The sequence below is a fragment of the Prenolepis imparis genome, unplaced genomic scaffold (genome assembly GCF_030444845.1).
Source record: "Prenolepis imparis isolate NDT839.2.m4 unplaced genomic scaffold, iyPreImpa1.0 SCAF_11, whole genome shotgun sequence".
Lineage (NCBI taxonomy): Eukaryota > Metazoa > Arthropoda > Insecta > Hymenoptera > Formicidae > Prenolepis > Prenolepis imparis.
Window position 1 is genome coordinate 5,841,339 of NW_028141169.1, and position 19,495 is coordinate 5,860,833.

Below are 19,495 nucleotides of genomic sequence, written 5' to 3' on the forward strand. Positions count from 1 at the left end.
AGAATCTTTTGGTACCAACCAGACACCAGCGTACAAATTTTTTAATATGATAAACATAAAATAAGAATGCGTCGACAGGGTCCGCGCCAAAAAAGTATCAATTTCTAATATTTAAAAACGAGCCAAAAATTCATCGATTATACATTTTAATAGTACATTTATTACAGAATCATTTGGTACCAAACAGACACCAGCGTACAAATTTTTTACTTGATATACATAAAATAAGGATGCGTCGCACAGGATCAGCGGTAAACAGTGTCGATTTCCAATATTTTAAGACGAGCCAAAAATTCATCGATTATACATTTTAATAGTACAATGATTACAGAATCTTTTGGAACCAAGCAGACAACAGCGTACAAACTTTTTCATTTGCTATACATAAATTAAGGATGCGTCGCATAGGGTCAGCGGTAAAAAAGTATCGATTTCTAATATTTTAAGACGAGCCAAAAATTCATCGATTATACATTTTAATTGTACATTGATTACAGAATCTTTTGGTACCATGCAGACACCAGCGTACAAATTTTTTAATACGATAAACATAAAATAAGGATGCGTCGCACAGGGTCCGCGTCAAAAAAGTATGAATTTCTAATATTTTAAGACGAGCCAAAAATTCATCTATTATTCATTTTAATTGTACAATGATTACAGAATCTTTTGGAACCAAGCAGACAACAGCGTACAAACTTTTTCATTTGCTATACATAAATTAAGGATGCGTCGCATAGGGTCAGCGGTAAAAAAGTATCGATTTCTAATATTTTGAGACGAGCCAAAAATTCATCGATTATACATTTTAATAGTACATTGATTACAGAATCATTTGGTACCAAACAGACACCAGCGTACAAATTTTTTAACTTGATAAACATAAAATAAGGTTGCGTCGCATAGGGTCAGCGGTAAAAAAGTATCGATTTCTAATATTTTAAGACGAGCCAAAAATTCATCGATTATGCATTTTAATTGTACATTGATTACAGAATCTTTTGGTACCATGCAGACACCAGCGTACAAATTTTTTAATACGATAAACATAAAATAAGTTTGCGTCGCACAGGGTCCGCGTCAACAAAGTATGGATTTCTAATATTTTAAGACGAGCCAAAAATTCATCTATTATACATTTTAATTGTACATTGATTACAGAATCTTTTGGTACCAACCAGACACCAGCGTACAAATTTTTTAATATGATAAACATAAAATAAGGATGCGTCGACAGGGTCCGCGTCAAAAAAGTATCAATTTCTAATATTTAAAAACGAGCCAAAAATTCATCGATTATACATTTTAATAGTACATTTATTACAGAATCATTTGGTACCAAACAGACACCAGCGTACAAATTTTTTAACTTGATATACATAAAATAAGGATGCGTCGCACAGGATCAGCGGTAAACAGTATCGATTTCCAATATTTTAAGACGAGCCAAAAATTCATCGATTATACATTTTAATAGTACAATGATTACAGAATCTTTTGGTACCAAGCAGACAACAGCGTACAAACTTTTTCATTTGCTATACATAAATTAAGGATGCGTCGCATAGGGTCAGCGGTAAAAAAGTATCGATTTCTAATATTTTAAAACGAGCCAAAAATTCATCGTATATATATTTCAACAATACATTATCTGCACATTATAATGGTACCATCAGCATACCAGCCTACAAATTAGATATTAATTATAAGTACAATCTGTTTAATTGCTAACGAGCATGATACATTAGGATATTCATAATTGCATGAAATATTGATGAACGATCATTGGAATATTACTTAATACATTCAATCGCGATTAATATCTTTAATCAGTTTTTCGAAATTTGAAATCAATATGTATGAATTTCAGGTTCCGTACACACACATATAAATGACACACTTGAAATTACAATCGCAATGATTACTAAATCGAAATATTGAATCGTATATAATATAAATTTAAATACACAGTAATAATTTAGACGATGGTTCAAGTACAAAATTACAGCCTATAATGGTTTTTGAATTTGGCGCGCGGCGCGCTGAGTGTCGACTTACGTAGTTCCTACGTCACGTCCTACGTCCCTCGCGTCCTCTCGCTAGTCGCGGTATCGCGCTCAATCGGCTCCGCATTTTTCACGCGTTTTTCCCGTTAAGAATGAATTCCGTGTACAAACGAATGTTGGGAGTATTGAATCGTGCCACGGGCAATTAGCAGGAAATATTAATTAACTCGTGCGATCACGGTTAATCAACCTACGACAGTCTGCATCCGCCGGGCTACGCCGCTTAGCCGCTTTTTCTCCGAATCGATCGATCTCATTGAACATTCTATTTATTAAGAGGTATGTATCATTTGGCGTCATTTATTTGTACGAATCGCATCGCGTTCAAGCTTTTGTGCTTTGGGAAAACTATATTTTGGATGTGAGATATTTAATCAATACATAATTTATCGTTTTCAGATGATTGTGTCGCGCGCGAACCGCGCGAAGTTCGCGCCGCACAAAGTGTTGCACTACGTCACGATGTACTACGTCACAGCGTACTACTTCACTACATATCGCGAATATCGAAAGTGACGGATGGTTATATATCGTCGTTATTTATCCGTGGTTATTTATTCAATCCGGTGCGTAGTGCGTGCAATCGGTGTCGAGAATGCCGTACAAAGTAACGGGTGATCGTTCTATCGTATTATTTAATGCGGGAAATCGAAATCTGTAATGCCTGGTCAATGGAAATGCATCTCGGCGAACGATTTCCGAAACGATGCAACAATCAACGAGAATATGGCAGCGTTTCAACGACTGGTGAGCAAATTGACTTTATTTACCTGATTATATCATTGTCATTTACCTGAAATATATAGCTAGCATATGAAAATCACTCATATAATAATAATATAATATTATTTATAGAAACGACTTTCCGAAGCGACGCAACAATCAACGAAAATATAACCGCGTTTCAACGACCGGTGAGTAAATTGATTTTATTTAACTAATTATACCTATCATCGAATTTATATCATCGCCATATATTTGAAATATATATTAGCCAGCACATAAAAACCGCTAATATAACAATAACATAATATTGTTTAGTATATAAATTGATTTTTGAGATTAGCTCAGAAATAAATTTACATTATACATATATACATATATTTAAATTTACAATATTTTCGATAAGCACTCGCATTAAAAATTTCATAAATATCTTAAAGCTATATTTTTTCTTTTTTTTTCAAAAAAATGCAATAATATAACATTGGTTAAAAAAATCTATTTTTTAAATTAGCTCAGAAAGAAATTTAAATTATACATTATATATATTTTCAATAAGCATTCGTATTAACAATCTCATGAATATTTTAATGACTTCTAAAAAGTCTCTAATGAAAATGATTCTATGGAATTTAATTAAATGAGATGTGTGAAAAGTTTAATCATTTTAATTACTTATTTGAAAGACATTGAATGCATTTTCATTAAGAATTTGATTCTTGCTTCATTATGTAATAATTTCATTTTTACGATATTGGTCCCATCTGAATATTTATATAAATTAATTAAATTAGATGTTTGATCAATTTAATCATTTTAATTATATATTTGAAAGACATTAATGCATTTTCATTAAGAATTTGACTCTTGCTTCATTATTTAATAATTTCATTTTTACGATATTGGTCCCATCTGAATATTTATATAATTTAATTAAATTAGATGTGTGATAAGTTTAATCATTTTAATTACTTATTTGAAAGACATTGAATGCATTTTCATTAAGAATTTCACTCTCGCCTCATTATCTAATAATTTCATTTTTACGATATTGGTCCCATCTGAATATTAATATAAATTAATTAAATTAGATGTTTGATCAATTTAATCATTTTTATTACTTATTTGAAAGGCATTGAATGCATTTTCATTAAGAATTTGACTCTTGCTTCATTATGTAATAATTTCATTTTTACGATATTGGTCCCATCTGAATATTTATATAATTAAATTAAATTAAATGTGTGATAAGTTTAATCATTTTAATTATATATTTGAAAGACATTGAATGCATTTTTATTTAGAATTTGACTTGTGTTTTATTATGTAATAAATTTATTTTTACGATATTGGTTCTATTTAAATATTTATATAATTTAAATAACTGAGATCTAAGATTATTTCAATCATCTTAATTACTTATTTGAAAGACATTGAATGCATTTTCATTAAGAATTTGACTAGCTTAATTATGTAATAATTTCATTTTTACGATATTGGTCCCATCTGAATATTTATATAAATTAATTAAATTAGATGTTTGATCAATTTAATCATTTTAATTATATATTTGAAAGACATTAATGCATTTTCTTTTAGAATTTGACTCGTGCTTTATTATGTAATAAATTTATTTTTACGATATTGGTTCTATTTAAATATTTATATAATTTAAATAACGGAGATCTAAAATTATTTCAATCATCTTAATAATTTATTTTAAAGACATTAAATGCATTTTCATTAAGAATTTGACTCTTGCTTCATTATGTAATAATTTCATTTTTACGATATTGGTCCCATCTGAATATTTATATAATTTAATTAAATTAGATGTGTGATAAGTTTAATCATTTTAATTACTTATTTGAAAGACATTGAATGCATTTTCATTAAGAATTTGATTCTAGCTTCATTATGTAATAATTTCATTTTTACGATATTGGTCCCATCTGAATATTTATATAATTTAATTAAATTAGATGTGTGATAAGTTTAATCATTTTAATTATATATTTGAAAGACATTAATGCATTTTCATTTAGAATTTGACTCATGCTTTATTATGTAATAAATTTATTTTTACGATATTGGTTCTATATAAATATTTATATAATTTAATTAACTGAGATCTAAGATTATTTCAATCATCTTAATTACTTATTTGAAAGACATTGAATGCATTTTCATTAAGAATTTGACTCTTGCTTCATTATGTAATAATTTCATTTTTACGATATTGGTTCCATCTGAATATTAATATAATTTAATTAAATTAGATGTTTGATCAATTTAATCATTTTAATTACTTATTTGAAAGGCATTGAATGCATTTTCATTAAGAATTTGACTCTTACTTCATTATGTAATAATTTCATTTTTACGATATTGGTTCCATCTGAATATTAATATAATTTAATTAAATTAGATGTTTGATCAATTTAATAATTTTAATTACTTATTTGAAAGGCATTGAATGCATTTTCATTAAGAATTTGACTCTTGCTTCATTATGTAATAATTTCATTTTTACGATATTGGTCCCACTTAAATATTAATATAATTAAATTAAATTAGATGTGTTATAAGTTTAATTATTTTAATTACTTATTTGAAAGACATTGAATGCATTTTCATTAAGAATTTGACTCTTCTTTTATTATGTAATAATTTTATTTTTACGATATTGGTCCCATTCAAATATTTATATAATTTAATTAAATTAGAAGTGTTATAAGTTTAATCATCTTAATTACTTATTTGAAAGACATTGAGTGCATTTTCATTAAGAATTTGACTCTTGCTTCATTATTTAATAATTTCATTTTTACGATATTGGTCCGATCTGAATATTTATATAATTTAATTAAATTAGATGTTTGATCAATTTAATCATTTTAATTATATATTTGAAAGACATTAATGCATTTTCATTAAGAATTTGACTCTTGCTTCATTATTTAATAATTTCATTTTTACGATTTTGGTCCCATCTGAATATTTATATAATTTAATTAAATTAGATGTGTGATAAATTTAATCATTTTAATTACTTATTTGAAAGACATTGAATGCATTTTCATTAAGAATTTGACTCTCGCTTCATTATGTAATAATTTCATTTTTACGATATTGGTCCCATCTGAATATTAATATAATTTAATTAAATTAGATGTTTGATCAATTTAATCATTTTAATTACTTATTTGAAAGACATTGAATGCATTTTCATTAAGAATTTGACTCTTCTTTTATTATGTAATAATTTTATTTTTACGATATTGGTCCCACTTAAATATTAATATAATTAAATTAAATTAGATGTGTTATAAGTTTAATCATTTTAATTACTTATTTGAAAGACATTGAATGCATTTTCATTAAGAATTTGACTCTTCTTTTATTATGTAATAATTTTATTTTTACGATATTGGTCCCATTCAAATATTTATATAAATTAATTAAATTAGAAGTGTGATAAGTTTAATCATCTTAATTACTTATTTGAAAGACATTGAATGCATTTTCATTAAGAATTTGACTCTTGCTTCATTATGTAATAATTTCATTTTTACGATATTGGTCCCATCTGAATATTAATATAATTTAATTAAATTAGATGTTTGATCAATTTAATCATTTTAATTACTTATTTGAAAGGCATTGAATGCATTTTCATTAAGAATTTGACTCTTGCTTCATTATGTAATAATTTCATTTTTACGATATTGGTCCCATCTGAATATTTATATAATTTAATTAAATTAAATGTGTGATAAGTTTAATCATTTTAATTATATATTTGAAAGACATTGAATGCATTTTTATTTAGAATTTGACTTGTGCTTTATTATGTAATAAATTTATTTTTACGATATTGGTTCTATTTAAATATTTATATAATTTAAATAACTGAGATCTAAGATTATTTCAATCATCTTAATTACTTATTTGAAAGACATTGAATGCATTTTCATTAAGAATTTGACTCTAGCTTAATTATGTAATAATTTCATTTTTACGATATTGGTCCCATCTGAATATTTATATAAATTAATTAAATTAGATGTTTGATCAATTTAATCATTTTAATTATATATTTGAAAGACATTAATGCATTTTCTTTTAGAATTTGACTCGTGCTTTATTATGTAATAAATTTATTTTTACGATATTGGTTCTATTTAAATATATATATAATTTAAATAACTGAGATCTAAAATTATTTCAATCATCTTAATAACTTATTTTAAAGACATTGAATGCATTTTCATTAAGAATTTGACTCTTGCTTCATTATGTAATAATTTCATTTATACGATATTGGTCCCATCTGAATATTTATATAATTTAATTAAATTAGATGTGTGATAAGTTTAATCATTTTAATTACTTATTTGAAAGACATTGAATGCATTTTCATTAAGAATTTGATTCTTGCTTCATTATGTAATAATTTCATTTTTACGATATTGGTCCCATCTGAATATTTATATAATTTAATTAAATTAGATGTGTGATAAGTTTAATCATTTTAATTATATATTTGAAAGACATTAATGCATTTTCATTTAGAATTTGACTCGTGCTTTATTATGTAATAAATTTATTTTTACGATATTGGTTCTATTTAAATATTTATATAATTTAAATAACTGAGATCTAAGATTATTTCAATCATCTTAATTACTTATTTGAAAGACATTGAATGCATTTTCATTAAGAATTTGACTCTAGCTTAATTATGTAATAATTTCATTTTTACGATATTGGTCCCATCTGAATATTTATATATTTTGTGTGCTGCTACAATTTGAATTTTATTTATATATTACAGATCAACATAACTGACTGTCTTGATAATCTGAGAGGAGGAGGTCTGGGAGACATTGGGCACCAGTCGAACAATCATGGAGTGAGTATTTATTGACTTTATTTAGTTCAATTACTAAATAAAAATTTATAAAATAATATAAAATAAAATAATAAAATTATTATAAATCAAACAAAAAATAATTATAAATTAAATAAAAATTTAATAATTGTAAATTAAATAAAAATTATAAATTAAATAAAAATTTATAAAATTATTCAACTATATTTCTACTTGCACTCTATTGTAGGCATGGAAAATAAAATCCAATGCATACAATAATAATTTTCTAAAATATTAATTATTTTTGGCGCTACTACAATTTGAATTTTAATTGTATGTTACAGATCAACGTAACTGACGACTGATGATCTTGACAATCTGAGAGGAGGAGGAGGTCTGGGAGAGACGTCGGGCACCAGCGGAGCAACTATTGTGTAAGTATTTATTATTAATTCAATTATTATTAAATAAAAATTTATAAAATTTTTTAATTATATTGCTGTTTATTATTTGTATGCATCGAATAAAAAATTTAATGCATACAAAATAATTTTTTTAAGTATTAATTATTTTGAGCAGTTCTATAATTTGAATTTTATTTATATGTTACAGATCAACGTAGCTTCAATGCAGTTAACTCCGCTATTGTGCATCGACCGGTGAGTGAAAAATTATTTTATTACAAAAGGTAACGGTTTTGTAGAGATTAGATTGTGTGGAAATGTGTAGATCTAGATTGTAGCTTGTGTATAGACTGTAGATTTTGTAGATAGTTCCGTTACCTTAAAATGAATGGGTTATTAAAAATTAAAAGTATATAAAGTATAAAAAAAAAATATTTCTTAAGTTATATATTAAAAGTATAATAAAGATTATGAATACAGTTTAAGAATTACAGTTTAAGAAAAGGAAAAGAAACATTTTATATAGTAATACATAATATATTCAATCTAATTTATTTTAAAAGAACATACTAACAATTATATTAATTGTATGTGTGATTATAAATTTTAAATGATTAAATAATTATAATTATTTATTATTATAATGTACAGATTTTATATTATATATTTTGTAATCCATTCATTTATGTTGATTGATCATTTGAGTTTACATTAGTTAAAATAAAGTTATATTTTAAAATATATAACATATCAGATATTTTGCGGATATTTTGAGAATATATAATAATTTTGGACTAAAAGAAAAAGTAATAGTGATATAAAATTTGCAGAAAAATTCATGATAATATCTTAAAATTTTTAGTATGAATTATGTTATTTTATTTTATTTTTTTTTACTTTTGTGATTCATCGATTGCGCTATCGTGTAATTCGGAAATAAACTGCAAACCGCGAATATATTAAAATTGATTGTCGAATTTTCGCGGATTCATAACAAAGAACGTACAAAATTCCTTTTATATATAATATTAATTTATTATAATTTTCATTAAAGGGGGGTGTTATCGATATTATAGAATAGTAATTATTAAGAAATGACAGTTATTACTAATGAAGCACATATGGTGTGCTTGACATCGCCATAAAATTGAGCGATATGATCGGCAACACGACGGTCTAACAATAAGACACAATCGGACGGTAGTGTCGCGCGTTCAAGTGCGGGAGTGTCGTTCAAAGTATCGCGCGTTTAAATGCGCGAGTGTCGTTCAAAGTATCGCGCGTTATCATCAATCAGCAGACTTTGATTTGAATTATTGGACAATCCTGATCAATCTGACCTGAGAGGAGGAGCAGGACTAGGAGGCATCAGGCACCGGCGGAGCAACTTTGTGGTGAGTGTTTATTATTTATATAATATTTATATGATATGATGTATATGTATAATATTTGACTTGTTATAAATCACGTATTTTTTTAGGCATAGATATTATATAATTCTATTTATATATTGAATAATTTAAATAAAAGAAAATTAGAGAGAAATAACTCTATATGTATAAATATTATATAAGTTTTTTATATTTAAAAAAATAATCTTTACAAAATTTATAAAATTATTCAATTATATATACCTATCTATTGATTATTGTACGCGTCGAATATAAAATTTAATGTGTAAAATACTAATTAGATATTAAAATACTAATTAGATAATAATTATTTAAAACGCTGTTATAATTTATATTCTATTTGTATGTTACAGATCAACGTAGCTTCGATGCAGTTATCTCCTCTGCTGTTGAACATCGATTGGTAAGTGATAAACTATTATTTTATTACGAGGTAACGGTTTCATAAATATTTGATTGTAGAGATGTAGATTTAGAATGTAGATTGTAGACTGTAGATTGTAGATAGTTACTATCCGTTACCTCAAAATGGATAAACACACAATTAATTAGGATGAATATTTCAATTTAAAAAAAAAAAGATAATTTATATAGTCTTTTTTAAACATTTTCTATTATCGAAGTGAGAATTATTTTATTCATGTTTTCTCATATATTTAAATGCGCTCTTTCTTTCTTCATCTTTTTTAATAAGTTTTAATTATTAGGTGCAATGATTAATTTTTTTGATTGTTTAATGTCGCGATTTAATTATCATAACTTCAAGTTATGACACGTCTTTTTTTAAACACCGGAAAAAAACAAGTGCGCGCTACGCGCATTCTTCGATTTTATATACTAGTTACTAGAACAACAATCGCGCGCTAGGCGCGCGCCATTCTTCGATTTTTTGTTAAAAAGAATATTTTTAAAAAAATAAAATAAAGTTTGTATAAACTTGATTAATATTTTTTCACAGAAATCAGCTGATTAAAGCATTAATTTGATAATTAAATTTTAAAATAATAATATGGTAAAAATAGTAATATATTTAATAGTAATATAATTAAAATAGTATTATGTTGTAAATAATATGTTATAATACCTTCTTCTTGATTAATATTTTTTGATAGAAATCAGCTGATAACTGTCAAAAATATTATAACATATTATTTAAAACATATTATTTAAAAAATTAATAAGCAAATTAACACTTTAATCAGCTGATTTCTGTCAAAAAATATTAATTAAGCGAAAATTTGTTAATTAAATTTTAAAATAATAATATGTTATAAAAATTAAAATAATAATATGTATTAAATAATATAATATAATACTTAAAATTCGATTGTTATTTTTAAAAATTATCAGCTGATTTCCGTCAAAAAATATTAATCGCAGCTAAGGCATTATAACATATTATTTACAACATATATTACTATTTTAATTTTTATAACCTATTATTATTTTAAATTTTAATTAGCAAATTAACGATTTATTTAAATTTTAAACTAGTAATATGTTATAAAAATTAAAATAATAATATATGTTTTAAATAATGTCATAATTCTTTTTGACAGTTATCAGGTGATTTCTGTCATAAAATATTCGAGTTTAAAATATTATAACATATTATTTACATCATATTATCACATTTTTATGAAATTAATATTATCTGATATAAATATTTAAAAAAAAAATTTTGTACATTTTTTTTATAACGATAATTTTTTCACATTAAATTCAACAATAATATTCAAAGAAATTATAATAAATTTTTTTTCGATGTAACACATAGTAAAATAGATTAATGTATACCTAAATGATAACAATATATATAATTATTATATTATATTTGTATAACTATATATAAAACTAAAAATTATGAATTAAAATTATTCAAATATATATATAATCGCATTTTTAAGAGCAGATGTTCAGATCATTTTAATTACTTATTTGAAAGACATTGAATGCATTTTCATTAAGAATTTGACTCTTGCTTCATTATTTAATAGTTTCATTTTTACGATATTGGTCCCATTTGAATATTTATATAATTTAATTAAATTAGATGTGTGATAAGTTTAATCATTTTAATTATATATTTGAAAGACATTGAATGCATTTTCATTTAGAATTTGACTCGTGCTTCATTATGAAATAAATTAATTTTTACGATATTGGTTCCATTTAAATGTTTATATAATTTAAATAACTGAGATCTAAGATTATTTCAAACATCTTAATTACTTATATGAAAGACATTGAATGCATTTTCATTAAGAATTTGATTCTTGCTTCATTATGTAATAATTTCATTTTTACGATATTGGTCCCATCTGAATATTTATATAATTTAATTAAATTAGATGTGTGATAAGTTTAATCATTTTAATTACTTATTTGAAAGACATTGAATGCATTTTCATTAAGAATTTGATTCTAGCTTCATTATGCAATAATTTCATTTTTACGATATTGGTCCCATCTGAATATTTATATAATTTAATTAAATTAGATGTGTGATAAGTTTAATCATTTTAATTATATATTTGAAAGACATTAATGCATTTTCATTTAGAATTTGACTCGTGCTTTATTATGTAATAAATTTATTTTTACGATATTGGTTCTATTTTAATATTTATATAATTTAATTACCTGAGATCTAAGATTATTTCAATCATCTTAATTACTTATTTGAAAGACATTGAATGCATTTTCATTAAGAATTTGACTCTCGCTTTATTATGTAATAATTTCATTTTTACGATATTGGTCCCATCTGAATATTTATATAATTAAATTAAATTAGATGTGCGATAAGTTTAATCATTTTAATTACTTATTTGAAAGACATTGAATGCATTTTCATTAAGAATTTGACTCTCGGTTCATTATTTAATAGTTTCATTTTTACGATATTGGTCCCATCTGAATATTTATATAATTTAATTAAATTAGATGTGTGATAAGTTTAAACATTTTAATTACTTATTTGAAAGACATTGAATGCATTTTAATTTAGAGTTTGACTCGTGCTTTATTATGTAATAAATTTATTTTTACGATATTGGTTCTATTTAAATATTTATGTAATTTAATTAAATTAGATGTGTGATAAGTTTAATCATTTTAATTACTTATTTGAAAGACATTGAATGCATTTTCATTAAGAATTTGACTCTCGCTTCATTATCTAATAATTTTATTTTTACGATATTGGTCCCATCTGAATATTTATATAATTTAATTAAATTAGATGTGTGATAAGTTCAATCATTTTAATTACTTATTTGAAAGACATTAATGCAGTTTCATTTAGAATTTGACTCGTGGTTTATTATGTAATAAATTTATTTTTACGATATTGGTTCTATTTAAATATTTATATAATTTAAATAACTGAGATCTAAAATTATTTCAATCATCTTAATAACTTATTTGAAAGACATTGAATGCATTTTCATTAAGAATTTGACTCTTGCTTCATTATGTAATAATTTCATTTTTACGATACTGGTCCGTTTTAAATATTTATATAATTAAATTAAATTAGATGAGTGATAAGTTTAATCATTCTAATTACTTATTTGAAAGACATTGAATTGCATTTTCATTAAGAAATTGACTCTTGCTTCATTATTTAATAGTTTCATTTTTACGATATTGGTCCCATCTGAATATTTATATATTTTAATTAAATTAGATGTGTGATAAGTTTAATCATTCTAATTACTTATTTCAAATAAATAATTAAAATGATTAAACTTATCACACATCTAATTTAATTAAATTATATAAATATTTAAATGGGACCACTATCTTTAAAATGAAATTATTATATAATAAAGGAAGAGTCAAATTCTTAATGAAAATGCATTCAATGTCTTTCAAATAAGTAATTAACATGATTGAAATAATCTTAAATCGCAGTTATTTAAATTATATAAATATTTAAATGGGACCAATATCGTAAAAATGAAATTATTACATAATAAAGTAAGAGTCAAATTCTTAATGAAAATGCATTCAATGTCTTTAAAATAAGTAATTAAAATGATTAAACTTATCATACATCTAAATTAATTAAATTATATAAATATCTAAATGGGACCACTATCGTTAAAATGAAATTATTATATAATAAATGAAGAGTCAAATTTTTGATGAAAATGCATTCAATGTCTTTCAAATAAGTAATTAAAATGATTATACTTATCACTCATCTAATTTAATTAAATTATATAAATATTTAAATGGGACCACTATCGTAAAAATGAATTCATTACATAATGAAGCACGAGTCAAATTCTTGATGAAAATGCATTCAATGACTTTCAAATAAATAATTAAAATGTTTAAACTTATCACACATCTAATTTAATTAAATTATATAAATATTAAAATGGGACCAATATCGTAAAAATGAAATTATTACATAATGAAGCACGAGTCAAATTCTTAATGAAAATGCATTCAATGTCTTTCAAATAAATAATTAAAATGATTAAACTTATCACACATCTAATTTAATTAAATTATATATATATTTAAATGGGACTAATATCGTAAAAATGAAATTATTACATAATGAAAGAAAAGTCAAATTCTTAATGAAAATTCATTCAATGTCTTTCAAATAAGTAATTAGAATGATTGTACTTATCACACATTTAATTTAATTTAATTATATAAATATTTAAATGCGACCATTATCGTAAAAATGAATTTATTACATAATGAAGCACGAGTCAAATTCTTAATGAAAATCCATTCAATGTCTTTCAAATAAGTAATTAAAATGATTAAACTTATAACACATCTAATTTAATTTAATTATATTAATATTTAAGTGGGACCAATATCGTAAAAATAAAATTATTACATAATAAAAGAAGAGTCAAATTCTTAATGAAAATGCATTCAATGTCTTTCAAATAAGTAATTAAAATGATTAAACTTATCACACTTCTAATTTAATTAAATTATATAAATATTTGAATGGGACCAATATCGTAAAAATGAAATTATTACATAATAAAGGAAGAGTCAAATTCTTAATGAAAATGCATTCTATGTCTTTCAAATAAGTAATTAAAATGATTGAAATGATCTTAGATCTCAGTTATTTAAATTGTATAAATATATAAATGGAACCAATATCGTAAAATTAAATTTATTACATAATAAAGCACGAGTCAAATTCAAAATGAAAATGCATTCAATGTTTTTCAAATAAGTAATTAAAATGACCGGAACATCTGCTCTTAAAAATGCGATTATATATATATTTGAATAATTTTAATTCATAATTTTTAGTTTTATATAGTTATACAAATATAATATAATAATTATATATATTGTTATCATTTAGGTATACATTAATCTATTTTACTATGTGTTACATCGAAAAAAAATTTATTATAATTTCTTTGAATATTATTGTTAAATTTAATGTGAAAAAATTATCGTTATAAAAAAAAATGTACAAAGTTTTTTTTTTTAAATATTTATATCAGATAATATTAATTTCATAAAAATGTGATAATATGATGTAAATAATATGTTATAATATTTTAAACTCGAATATTTTATGACAGAAATCAGCTGATAACTGTCAAAAAGAATTATGACATTATTTAAAACATATATTATTATTTTAATTTTTATAACATATTATTATTACATTAAAATTTAAATAAATCGTTAATTTGCTAATTAAAATTTAAAATAATAATATGTTATAAAAATTAAAATAGTAATATATGTTGTAAATAATATTTTATAATGCCTTAGCTGCAATTAATATTTTTTGACCGAAATCAACTGATTAAAGTGTTAATTTGCTAATTAATTTTTTAAATAATATGTTTTAAATAATATGTTATAATATTTTTTACAGTTATCAGCTGATTTCTATCAAAAAATATTAATCAAGAAGAAGGTATTATAACATATTATTTACAACATAAAACTATTAAATATATTACTATTTTTACCATATTGTTAATTTAAAATTTAATTATTAAATTAATGCTTTAATCAGCACATTTCTGTGAAAAAATATTAATCAAGTTTATACAAACTTTATTTTATTTTTTTAAAAATATTCTTTTTAACAAAATATCGAAGAATGGCGTGCGCGTAGCGTACAAATTATTTAATATGATAATCATAAAATAAGGATGCGTTGCATGGGGTCAGCGGCAAAAAAGTATCAATTTCTTATATTTTAAGACGAGCCAAAAATTCATCGATTATACATTTTAATAGTACATTGATTACAGAATCATTTGGTACCAAACAGACACCAGCGTACAATTTTTTTAATATGATATACTTAAAATAAGGATGCGTCGCATAGGGTCAGCAGCAAAAAAGTATACATTTCTAATATTTTAAGACGAGCCAAAAATTCATCGATTATACATTTTAATAGTACATTGATTACAGAATCTTTTGGTACCAAACAGACACCAGCGTACAAATTTTTTAAATTAATATACATAAAACAAGGTTGCGTCGCATAGGGTCAGCGGTAAAAAAGTATCGATTTCTAATATTTTAAGACGAGCCAAAAATTCATCGATTATACATTTTAATACATTGATTACAGAATCTTTTGGTACCATGCAGACACCAGCGTACAAATTTTTTAATATGATAAGCATAAAATAAGGATGCGTCGCACAGGGTCCGCGTCAAAAAAGTATCAATTTCTAATATTTAAAGACGAGCCAAAAATTCATCGATTATACATTTTAATAGTACATTTATTACAGAATCATTTGGTACCAAACAGACACCAGCGTACAAATTTTTTAACTTGATATACATAAAATAAGGTTACGTCGCATAGGATCAGCGGTAAAAAGTATCGATTTCCAATATTTTAAGACGAGCCAAAAATTCCTCGATTATACATTTTAATAGTACATTGATTACAGAATCATTTGGTACCATGCAGACACCAGCGTACAAATTTTTTAATACGATAAACATAAAATAAGGATGCGTCGCACAGGGTCCGCGTCAAAAAAGTATCAATTTCTAATATTTAAAAACGAGCCAAAAATTCATCGATTATACATTTTAATAGTACATTTATTACAGAATCATTTGGTACCAAACAGACACCAGCGTACAAATTTTTTAACTTGATATACATAAAATAAGGATGCGTCGCACAGGATCAGCGGTAAACAGTATCGATTTCTAATATTTTAAGACGAGCCAAAATTTCATCGATTATACATTTTAATAGTACATTGATTACAGAATCATTTGGTACCAAACAGTCACCAGCGTACAAATGTTTTAACTTGATATACATAGAATAAGATTGCGTCGCATAGGGTCAACTGTAAAAAAGTATCGATTTCTAATATTTTAAGGCGAGCCAAAAATTCATCGTATATATATTTCAATAGTGTATTGTTTGCTGATTATCTTTGTACCATAAGCATACCAGCGTACTACCTTTTTGGTCTAATATACGTTATATAATTCTACGCCGTATGGGATTTGCGGCTTAAAAATTTTAATTTTCGATATTTCAAAACGTGCAAAAAATTAATCTTATATACATTTTAACAGTACATTGTCTGCACATTATTACGAATTATGCGTGACTGCATGCATATATCGCGGTAATATATGTCGAAACTCATTTCTACTGCGCATTCGGAATTCGAATTATATCAAGATTATCGAAAAGTGTCGGACGAAATATATTTGTGACTCTAATTAAGAAAATAATTTTTGTTTTAAATATTATATCTACGAAACCTTAATTGTAAATTTGTATTCATGTCTCACTTCTATTCTTAACTTAATAAATATACTACTTCTTAATTAAATAAATATATTAGAAAATATTAATATAGTAAGGTAATTAAATTTTAAAATAGTAATATGTTATAAAAATTAAAATAGCAATATATTGTAAATAATATGTTGTAATATCTTATCCTCGATTAATATTTTTGTTACAGAAATCAGCTGATTAAAACGTTAATTTGCTAATTAATTTTTAAAATAAGAATATGTTATAACATTTAAAATAATATGTTTTAAATAATGTAATATATAATTCCTTAAACTCGATTAATATTTATAACATCAGCTGATTTCTGTCAAAAAATATTAATCGAGTTTAAGGAATTATATATTATTTTAATTTTTATAACATATTTTTATTTTAAAATTTAATTGGCAATGTAATGCTTTAATCATCTGATTTCTGTAAAAAAATATTAATGAAGTTTAAACAAACTTTATATAAATACATCATACTTTTTTTAATAAAATCGAGGAATGGCATAACGCGCGCTTGTGTTATTCTAGTCTTTTTCTAAAAAAGACATATTAAGTCGATTCTCGTATTGTTGCCTCTTTTCCGCAAAAATATTAATCAAAATTTAAAGTATTATAACATATTATTTAAAACATGTCATTATTTTATTTAATTTTATTTTGGACTAACTGTCAAACTGCTAACTGCTAACCCTCACGATGACAGCCTCTTCATGCTACAAATATAACACATAAGGCGAATGTCAAAAATATTAATCAAGTTTAAAGTATTATAACATATTATTTAAAACATATTATTTTATTTTATTTTATTTTGGACTAACTGTCAAACTGCTAACTGCTAACCCTCGTGATGACAGCCTTTCGATGCTACGAATATAACACACAACGCGAATCGACAGAGAGCCAATCAGCATCGCGGAAAAGCGACAACAATGTCAATAACATGCCTTTTTTAGAAAGGGGAATAATTTTTGGCTCGCTTTAAACAATTGAAAATTAAAATTTTTAAGCCGCTAATCCCATAAGGCGCACAATTATATTACGTATATTATACCAAAAAGTTTGTAGGCTGGTATGCTGATGGTACCATCATAATGTGCAGTCAATGTAATGTTAAAATATATGAATGATTAATTTTTGGCTCCCTTTAAACAATTGAAAATTAAAATTTTTAAACCGCGGACCCCATACGGCGCGGATTCATTTTACGTATATTATTATAGATCAAAAAGTTTGTACGCTGCTATGTTGATGGTACCCATCGTAATGTCCAGTCAATGTAATGTTAAAATATATAAAAGATTAATTTTTGGCTCGCTTTAAACAAATGAAAATTAAAATTTTTGAGCCGCGAATCTCATACGGCGCACAATTATATTACGTATATTAGATCAAAAAGTTTGTAGGCTGGTATGCTGAGGGTACCATCATAATGTGCAGTCAATGTAATGTTAAAATATATGAAAGAATAATTTTTGGCTCCCTTTAAACAATTGAAAATTAAAATTTTTATACCGTGGACTCCATACGGCGCACAATTATATTACGTATATTATACCAAAAAGTTTGTACGCTGGTATGCTGATGGTACCATCATATTGTGCAGACAATGTACAGTTAATATGTATGAAAGATTAATTTTTGACTCGCTTTAAAATATTGAAAATTAATATTTTTAAACCGCGGACCCCATACGGCGCGGATTCATTTTACGTATATTAAATCAAAAAGTTTGTAGGCTGGTGTCTGCTTGGTACCAAAATATTCTACACACAATATACTTTCGAAATATACAAGAGATGAATTTTTGGCTCGTCTTGAAATATTAAATATCGACACTGGGTCCCCGCGGATCCCATGAAGCGCATTTTTATATTACGTATATTTCTATATTTAGTGAAGCCAAAAATTTATCGTTTTTATATTTTGATAGTATATTGTAAATAGATTATTTTTATTCCATACAGATACGAGCCTACAAATTTCTTTATTTATTATACATAATATAAGTCTGCGCCGTATAAGGTCCGCGATAGAGTATCGATTTTTAATATTTAAAAAGAGCCAAAAATTTATCGTTTGTATATTTTCATGATATATTATTTGTAGATTCACTAGCGGATCCTGACCTCGATAATGGGGGGGTTTTGCAAAATTATTTTATTTAATATTTTTAGTTTCATGATTAGCTTTTATTTTCCAGGATCAACG

General features: G+C 24.4%; 1 long non-coding RNA gene across 1 annotated transcript; it reads left to right on the forward strand.

Moving 5' to 3' along the window:
• Window positions 1-2,924: 2,924 nt before the first annotated feature.
• LOC145943024 (uncharacterized) lies at window positions 2,925-8,458 on the forward strand. Its single transcript, XR_014426456.1, has 4 exons — window positions 2,925-2,980; window positions 7,627-7,704; window positions 8,010-8,099; window positions 8,278-8,458. It is a non-coding gene; the product is annotated as an uncharacterized LOC145943024 (long non-coding RNA).
• The last annotated feature ends 11,037 nt before the right edge of the window (window positions 8,459-19,495 follow it).